The sequence below is a fragment of the Rhinopithecus bieti genome, unplaced genomic scaffold, assembly GCF_001698545.2.
Source record: "Rhinopithecus bieti isolate Rb0 unplaced genomic scaffold, ASM169854v2 scaffold_10347, whole genome shotgun sequence".
Taxonomy (NCBI): domain Eukaryota; kingdom Metazoa; phylum Chordata; class Mammalia; order Primates; family Cercopithecidae; genus Rhinopithecus; species Rhinopithecus bieti.
The window spans coordinates 2,068,201-2,077,528 of NW_016806836.1; the positions used below are offsets into that span (position 1 = coordinate 2,068,201).

At 45.5% G+C, this 9,328-nt stretch overlaps 1 protein-coding gene across 1 annotated transcript in view; it reads right to left on the reverse strand.

Annotated features, from left to right (window-relative positions):
• ZSWIM3 (zinc finger SWIM-type containing 3) overlaps window positions 1–9,328 on the reverse strand; it is a 22,369-nt gene that overhangs the window by 12,329 nt on the left and 712 nt on the right. The gene's annotated exons all lie outside the window — the stretch shown is intronic.

The following is a 9,328-nucleotide window of genomic DNA, read 5'->3' on the forward strand; positions in this document are numbered from 1 at the left end:
AAAAAAAAAAAAAAAAAAAAAAAAAAAAAAAAAAAAAAATATGAGAGGGGAAACTGGGCATAAAGTCACAGACTCTTCCCAGTTGATAGCGATGTTTCAAGAAAAATGAAAGTGGAGGCCACAGTTCGGATGTACTCCAAGGCCAACTGCCCACAGCCACATAGCCAGAATTTAAGATATCCTGATTCCCTGAAATGCTAGCTCTGATCAATCATAAACAGAACACAAAGCTTTACATCCTGGTCAGCATGATTCAGTAAAATTAAAGGAATCAGCTATAGACAAAACAGTTTGAATAGCTCTACTGGCTGTAAACAGAATGTTAATGTATAACAACCAATCACAAAAAAGGTCAAAATACTTCCTTCCTTAGGCTAATATTAGCACTGCCCTTACTACAGTGACTGGAGTGTCTTACGAATCTCCAACTGTTCTTTTGTGTGCATAATAAAAACTTTTCTGGCCGGGTGCGGTGGCTCATGCCTGTAATCCCAGAACTTTGAGAGGCTGAGGTGGGTGGATCACTTGAGGTCAGGAGTTCGAGACCAGCCTGGCCAACATGGTGAAACCCTGTCTCTACTAAAACTACAAAAATTAGCCGGGCATGGTGGCGGGCACCTGTAATCCCAGCTGCTCAGAAGGCTGAGGCAGGAGAATCGCTGGAACCCAGGAGGTGGAGATTGCAGTGAGTTGAGATAGCGCCACTGCACTCCAGCCTGGGCAACAAGAGCAAGACTCCATCTCAAAGAAAAAAAAAAATTCTAACTTGATCTGATTTTATTTTTTTGACATGCACTTTTGGTCATTTAGTGATAATTCCCAGAGCACATATCTTTGACTCTTTTTCAAATAACTACCGCTTTCTATTATATACTATAGTTACAGCTTCAGCAAACATTTACTGAGCACTGTTTTAGCTGCTACATGCATTTTCCTTTCCTTTTCTTCTTTTTTTTGAGAGACAGGGTCTCTGTTGCTCAGGAGTGCAGTGGTGCAAACATGGCTCACTGTAGCTTCAAACTTCTGGGCTCAAGTGATCCTCCGACTTCAGCTTCCTGAGTAGCTGGGACCACAAGAGCATGCCACCACGACCAGTTAATTTATTTTTTGTAGAAATGGGGTCTCGCCATGTTGCCCAGGCTGGTCTTGAACTTCTGGGCTCAAGCAATCCTCCCACCTTGGTCTCCCAAGTGCTGGGATTACAGGCATGAGCCACTGCCCCTAGCTTGAATTTTCTTAATCATCGCCACACCCTTCTCATTTTGTAAAGGATGAAACTGTGTAAGTTTTGCCCAAGGTCAAGGGCAAAGGGGGTCTCTTTTACTCCAGAGCTCTAACCGTTAGGCCAGCTTTTCTAGAAAAAGAATTCGCAATGACCTTTACATCTGCCATAGCCACCCATATAATATTTGCACTATTATTTTCAAATTTTTTTTTTTTGAGATGGGAGTCTTACTCTGTCACCCAGACTGGAGTGCTGTGGTGTGATCTCAGCTCACTGCAACCTCTGCCAGGTTCAAGTGATCCTCCTGCCTCAGCCCCGAGTAGCTGGGATTACAGCTGCCGATCACCACACCCGGCTAATCTGTGTATTTTTAGTAGAGATGGTTTCACCATGTTGGCCAGGCTGGTCTTGAACTCCTGGGCTCAAGCAATCCTCCCACTTTGGCCTCCCAAGTGCTGAGATTACAGGCATGAGCCACTGCCCCCTAGCCTGAATTTTTTTTTTTTGAGACGAAGTCTCACTCTGTCGCCCAGGCTGAAGTGCAATGGCGCGATCTTGGCTCACTGCAACCTCTGCCTCCCAGGTTCCAGCGATTCTCCTGCCTCAGCCTCCCCTCCTGAGTAGCTGGGATTACACGTGCCCGCCACCACACCCGGCTAATTTTTGTCTTTTTAGTAGAGACGGTGTTTCACCATATTGACCATGGCTGGTCTCAAACTCCTGACCTCAGGTGATCCGCCTGCCTTGGCCTCCCAAAGTGCTGGGATTACAAGCGTGAGCCACCATGCCCGGCCCTGAATTTTCCTAATCATCGCCACACCCTTCTCATTTCGTCAAGGATGAAACTATATCAAGAGGTTAAGTTTTGCCCAAGGTCAAGGGCAAAGGCAGTCTCTTTTACTCCGGCGCTCTTCCTTTTAACCATTAGGCCAGCTTTTCCAGATAAAGAATTGCCAATCACCTTTACATCTGCCATAGCCACCCATATAATATTTGCACTATTCTTTTTTTTTTGAAATGGAGTCTCACTCTGTCACTCAGGCTGGAGTGTAGTGGTGTGATCTTGGCTCACTGCAAGCTCTGCCTCCCGGGTTCACGCCATTCTCCTGCCTCAGCCTCCCGAGTAGCTGGGACTATAGGTGCCCGCCACCACGCCTGGATAATTTTTTTTTTTGAGACAGAGTTTTGCTCTTGTTGCCTAGGCTGGAGTGCAATGGTGTGATCTCAGCTCACTGCAACCTCTGCCTCCCGGGTTCAAGTGATTCTCCTGCCTCAGCCTCCCAAGTAGCTGGGATTGCAGGTGTACGCCACCACGCCCGGCTATTTTTTGTATTTTTAGTAGAGATGGGGTTTTGCCATATTGGCCAGGCTGGTCTTGAACTCCTGACCTCGGGTGATCTATCCACTTTGGCCTCCCAAAGTGCTGGGATTATAGGTGTGAGCCACCGTGCCCGGCTACATGCCCGGCTAATTATTTTGTATTTTTAGTAGAGATGGGGTTTCTCTGTGTTAGCCAGGATGGTCTCGATCTCCTGACCTTGTGATCCGCCTGCCTCAGCCTCCCAAAGTGCTGGTATTACAGGCATGAGCAACCGCACCCGGTCCTGTACTATTTTCAAAAAGTTTTTTGAGATGGAGTCTCACTCTGTCACCCAGGCTGGAGTGCAATGGCATGATCTCAGCTCACTGCAACCTCCGCCTCTCAGGTTCAAGGGATCCTCCTGTCTTAGCCCCTTGAGTAGCTGGGATTATAGATGCCCACCACGGCACCTGGCTAATTTTATGTATTTTTAGTAGAGATGGTTTCACCATGTCGGGCAGGCTGGTCTCGAACTCCCGACTTCAAGTGATTCACCCGCCTCAGCCTCCCAAAGTGCTGGGATTACAGGTGTGAGCCACCACATCCAGCTGCAAATGGTTTTCTTTAAATTAGGCCACTTGCTTTACTTTGCTTATCAAGGAATTTTATGTCTACATATTCACATAAGTATTAATATCATCTCACCTGACCATCCAGTAATATGTGTATTTGGCTGCAGAAACATGTACTAAATTACCTCCTAAAAACATTTTCCCCACCAACCCTCCAGTCCTTCAAGACATCCATGTATTACTTAAAAAGCCCAAGACAGTGAGCTCTGCACAGAGCCAGTGTGCAATAAATGATCCAAGAATGTCCTTTATAACATCACAACCAGCAGTCAACTTGTTTCTGCGAAAGACCTGTGCTGCTCATGAATTCACTGCCTCCTAAGCTATCTCAGTCCACTATTGTCCTCAGGGGTGGGGGACAATTTACCCATCTTTGTACTCTAGCTCATCTTTGTACTCCTGGCCCATGGTAAACACTTAGCCTCTTACTACAAGTTTGTTGAGGGAAAAACGGACAAGTGACATTAGAAAACTATTAGAGTCCAGTGGCTAAGTACAACAATTAAGAGCTCTGTCAGTAGATAGGCTGGGTCTAATCTTCATTTCTTTTTGTTGTTGTTTTGAGACAGTCTCGCTCTGCTGCTCAGGCTGGAGTGCAGTGATACCATCTCAGCTCACTGCAGCCTCCTCTTCCTGGGTTAAAGCGATTCTCCTGCCTCAGCCTCCTGAGTAGCTGGGATTACAGACGCGCACCACCACGTCTGGCTAATTTTTTAATTTTTAGTAGAGACAGGGTTTCAGCATGTTGGCCTGGCTGGTCTCGAACTCCTGACCTCCAGTGATCTGTCCACCCTGGCCTCCCACAGTGCTGGGATTACAGACATGAGCCACTGCGCCCGGCCCTAAACTATTTGTCTCTTTAATGTTTGACTTCTCCTGGCTCTGTCTCCCCATCTGTAAAATAATACAATATTTATGGACTAGTTTCTGTCTACAAGGCACTGCTGTCAGCACTTTACTTCTATTAACTAATTTAACGGGAATAGCAGAATTTGCCTCTGACAAGGTTATTCAGAGAACCGGGTCAGAATGTGCTTTGTAAAGTATCTGCAAAATATCAGGGCTTGCTCAGTTTTTTCTGAGCAAGAGCCTGCATTGGTTCAGGGTGTCAAGCAGCACCCCCACCCTGTTCCTGACAACCGGAATAAGTGTCACCATCACCCCTCCACACGGCATCCTGGGTTTGTCCTCTGGAGCTCTACTACAACCTTCAGGAAATTATTTCTGTGATTATAGATTAGTATTTGTCTCCACAAGAGCAGAGATTCAATTTATATTTTTCAACAACGTATCTCCAGACACTAGCATGCAGTAACTTTTTAGTCAACAATTGCAATAAATAAATAAATAAATAAAAATAAAGGAAATAAACGGAAGTCAAATCAAACTGTCCACACAGTGGGATAATATCCAAGATATATTGATAAGTGAGAAGAGCCAGGTCAAGCAGGTACAGAAGGCTATGTCTAAATAGTACGCTGCCACTGTGTTAAAACAACAAAAAGATGCATATGCATATACAAGACATGTTTGTTCAGCCTCAGTATCTCTCAGGAAGGTAACGCTGATTGTGTCTATATAATGCAGTGGGCCAGGCACAGTGACTCATGCCTGTAATCCTAGCACTTTGGGAGGCCAAGGAGGGAGGATCGCTTGAGCCTAGGAGTTCAATATCAGTTTGGGCAACATAGTGAGACCTCGTCTCTACAAAAATAAAAATAAATAAATAAATAGGCTGGGCATGGCAGCTCACAGCTGTAATCCCAGCCCTTTGGAAGGCTGAGACAGGTGTATCACTTGAGGTCAGGAGTTCCACACCAGCCTAGCCAACATGGCAAAACCTACTAAAAATACAACAAAACTCTACTAAAAATACAACAATTAGCCAGGCGTGGTGGTGCATGTCTGTAGTCCCAGCTCCTTGGGAAGCTGAGGCAGCAGAATCACTTGAACCCGGGAGGCAGAGGTTGCAGAGAGCCAAGATTGCACCACTGCACTCCAGCCTGGGTGACAGAGCAAGACTCCATCTCAAATAAGTAAGTAAGTAAACAAATAAATAAATAAATATGGATAAAAAAGATAATGCAGGCTGGGCACAGTGGCTCACACCTATAATCCCAACACTTTGGGAGGCCGAGGTGGGTGGATCACGAGGTCAGGAGATCGAGACCATCCTGGCAAACATGGTGAAACCCTGTCTCTACTAAAAATACAAAAATTAGCTGGGTGTGGGGTGTGTGCATGTAATCTCGTGAGGCTGACACAGGAGAATTGCTTGAACCAGGGAGTCAAAGGTTGCAGTGAGCCGAGATCACGCCACTGCACTCCAGACTGGCGACAGAGTGAAACTCCATCTCAAAAAAAAAAAAAAAAAAAAAAAAAAAAAAAAAAAAAAAAGCTAACACAGTGGAAATGAGCTTTTGTTTCTGTTCTGTACTGTTTGAAAAAATTTCTTAATTATGTTAACCACTCAAAACAAAACACTTTTATTTATTTATTTTGAGACAGAGTCTTGCTGTGTCACCCAGGCTGGAGAGCAGTGGCATGATCTCGACTCACTGCAACCTCTGCCTCTTGGGTTCAAGTGACTGAATTGTCCCTGGCCCCAAAACACTTTTAAAATTGTTCACCTTTAAAAACAAAAATAGGTCCAGCATGGTGGCTCACATCTGTAATCCCAGCACTTTGGGAGGCTGAGGCAGGAGGACAGCTTGAGGCTAGGAGTTCAAGACCAGCCTGGGCAACATAGCAAGACCCTGTCTCAACACAAAAAATAAAAAAATTAAAAAAAAAATTAGCCTGGCATGGGGGTGCATGCCTATAGTCCTAGCTACTTAGGAGGCTGAGGTGGTATGATTACTTGAGGCCAGAATTTCAAGGTTACAGTGAACTATGATCTTCCCACTGTACTCTATCCTGGGCAACAGAGCGAGACCTTGTGTTCTAAAACAAACAAAACAAACCCCAACCCACCAACCTGCTTATCAACCTTCCAATTTCCTTTCCTGCTGCTCCAGCATAAATCCTTCCTTCTAACTAAGCAGGTCTCCTCATGGCTTTTGTATGTGCGTGCAAACATACATTACTGCTTTTTTTTTTTTTTTCTGAGACAGGATCTTACTCTGTTGTTGCCCAGGCTAGAATGTAGTGTGCAGTGGTGCGATCATAGCTCACTGCAACCTCCGACTCCTGGGATCAAGTAATCCTCCTGCCTCAGACTCCAGGGTAGCCGGTACTACAGGCACGCACCACTATACCTGGCTACTTTTTGTATTTTTTGTAGAGATGGGGTTTTGGCATGTTACCCAGGCTGGTCTAGAACTCCTGGCCTCAAGCTATCTGCCTGCCTCAGCCTACCAAAGTGCTGGAATTATAGGTGTGAGCCGCCACGAGTGGACCCTAATTTTAAAATTTTTTTGTGGAGATGGGGATCTCATTTTGTTGCCCAGGCTAGTCTTGAACTCTTGATTTCAAGCAATCTCCCCGTCTCAGCTTCCCAAAGTATTAGGATTACAAGTGTGAGCCACTGTGCCCAGCCCATCACTGTTTTCTAATTGAAGTACATCATGTTTACATCTGCACTGACTCACACCATTTTTCCCTCCAGAATATTAATCTTTTTGTGGCAGGCAGAATGGTACCTTGAAGATGTCCTTGTCCTAATCTTAGAATCTGTGAATATGTTAGGTTACATGGCAAAGGAGAATTAAGGTTGCAGATAGAATTAAGGTTGCTATCAGCTAACTTGAAAATAGGGAAATTATCTGGGATTATCTGGGTGGGCCCAATATAATCATGAAGATCCTTAAAAGTGGAAAAGGACCGGGCGCGGTGGCTCACGCCTAAAATCCCAGCACTTTGGGAGGCCGAGGCAGGTGGATCACCTGAGGTCGGGAGTTCAAGACCAGCCTGACCAACATGGAGAAACCCCGTGTCTACTAAAAATACAAAATTAGCCAGGGTGGTGGCGCATGCCTGTAATCCTAGCTACTCGGGAGGCTGAGGCGGGAGAATCACTTGAACCCGGGAGGCGGAGGTTGCGGTGAGCCGAGATCGCACCATTGCACTCCAGCCTGGGCAAAAAGAGCAAAACTCTGTCTCAACAACAACAACAAAAAAAAAGGTGGAAAAGGGAGGCAGAATAGGGAGTCAGAGACGTGATAACAGAAGTAAGGTCAGAGTGATGTGATAACAACCTGCTATTGCTGGCTTTGAAGATGGAGGAAGGGGGCCATGACCCAAGGTGTGCTGGGCAGCCTCTAGGAGGTGGAAAAGGAAAGAAAATGGATTCTTTTTTTTTTTTTCCTTGAGACAGAGTCTCTCTCTGTTGCCCAGGCTGGAGTGCAATGGCGTGATTTTGGCTCACTGCAACCTCCGCCTCCCGCGTTCAAGCAGTTCTCCTGCCTCAGCCTCCCAAGTAGCTGGGATTACAGGCATGCGCCTCCTCGCCTGGCTAATTTTTGTATTTTTAGTAGAAATGGGATTTCACCATGTTGGTCAGGCTGGTCTTGAACTGCTGACCTCAAGTGATCTGTCCACCTTGGCCTCCTGTGCTGGGATTACAGGCATCAGTCACTGCATCCAGCAGTGGGAAATGGATTCTTCCCCAGGGACTCCAGAAAGAAATACAGCCCTGCAGATATCTTGATTTAGCTAGGTAAGACCTGTGTCTGACTTCTAACCTAAATAACTCTGAGATAATAAATTTGTGTTGCTTTGCACCACTAAACTTGTCGTAATTCGCTAGAATGGCAAACAGAAAACCGATACACCTGACAGCTCTCCATCTTTGGGGGCCCAGCTCAAGCCTCCCTTTCACGCTTACGTCTCTAGCTCGCAGTGATTTTTCTCTTTTGAGTTCTTGCAGCACCTATTTCCCTGAATCACATGGTTAGTACTTGCTAACTCACTCATTCAATAATGATTTAATGCCTGCTATGGGCCACACCTTGTGCTAGACACTGGATATGGTCTTCCTGAAGGGTGTTTAGGGGCAACTGGGATTTTTTTTTTTTTTTTTTTTTTTTTTTTGTATTCTTCTCATTGCTTAGCAAGGTCTTACCTATAAAGGACAAGGTCCAAACACTTCACAATGGTCACTAAAGACCCTTAGACTGCAAATAACTTAATCTCCTGCCAAACATGTCATCCCTCACTGTTACTCTAACATGCTACCTTCTTTCATGTATCTTTGTCTTTGCTCCTGCAGGTCCTTCTGCACAGCAACTTCTGGTCAAATGCCTCCATGCTACTCAGTAATTAACCACGGATCTACTCTAGCACTCTACATTCATTCATAGCCCAGGGAAACCATCAATTCTAGTGTGAAGACTTTCCCCACCTCCCAGGCATTTGTCATTTCTTTCTCTGCACATTTCTTCTTTCTTTCTTTTTTTTTTTTGCACATTCCTTTTAAAGCATTTATCACGTGCCAGTTTGCTTGAGTTCAAGTTTATCCTAGTTCTCTGGGGATAGTCTAAACACTTATTCATCTTTATGTCATCTATACCCAGCATAACACTGGACTTCAGAATAATGGAAAGAATATAGCCTGGCTCTCTAACTGAGGAGCTTTGGTTGAGTATCTCAATCCAAGTCTCAGACTCGGATATGCTTTAACTCTGAGTTAGCCCGCATGCTCCGAGTTAAAATTTGAACTGATATTCAATTTTTTTTAATGGACAAATCCACATAAAGTGTGGATTTCTGATAACTCTTGCCCCAAATTCTGGCAACACTAGATCTTTATTTTCATATGGCAGCCATCAGCTGGAGCTGATTAGATGGCATCTGCTCTCCATTTTGCCCATTTCACACTTCTGTTGTCCCTAGCACAAAGACCTGGTGTTGGTTGCTATTTCATCATTCTTTTTCTTTTTTTTTTTTTTTTTTGAGAAGGAGTCTCGCTCTGTCGCCCAGGCTGGAGTGCAGTGGCCGGATCTCAGCTCACTGCAAGCTCCGCCTCCCGGGTTCACGCCATTCTCCTGCCTCAGCCTCCGGAGTAGCTGGGACTACAGGCGCCCGCCACCTCGCCCGGCTAGTTTTTTGTATTTTTAGTAGAGACGGGGTTTCACCGTGTTAGCCAGGACGGTCTCGATCTCCTGACTTCGTGATCTGCCTGTCTCGGCCTCCCAAAGTGCTGGGATTACAGGCTTGAGCCACCGCGCCCGG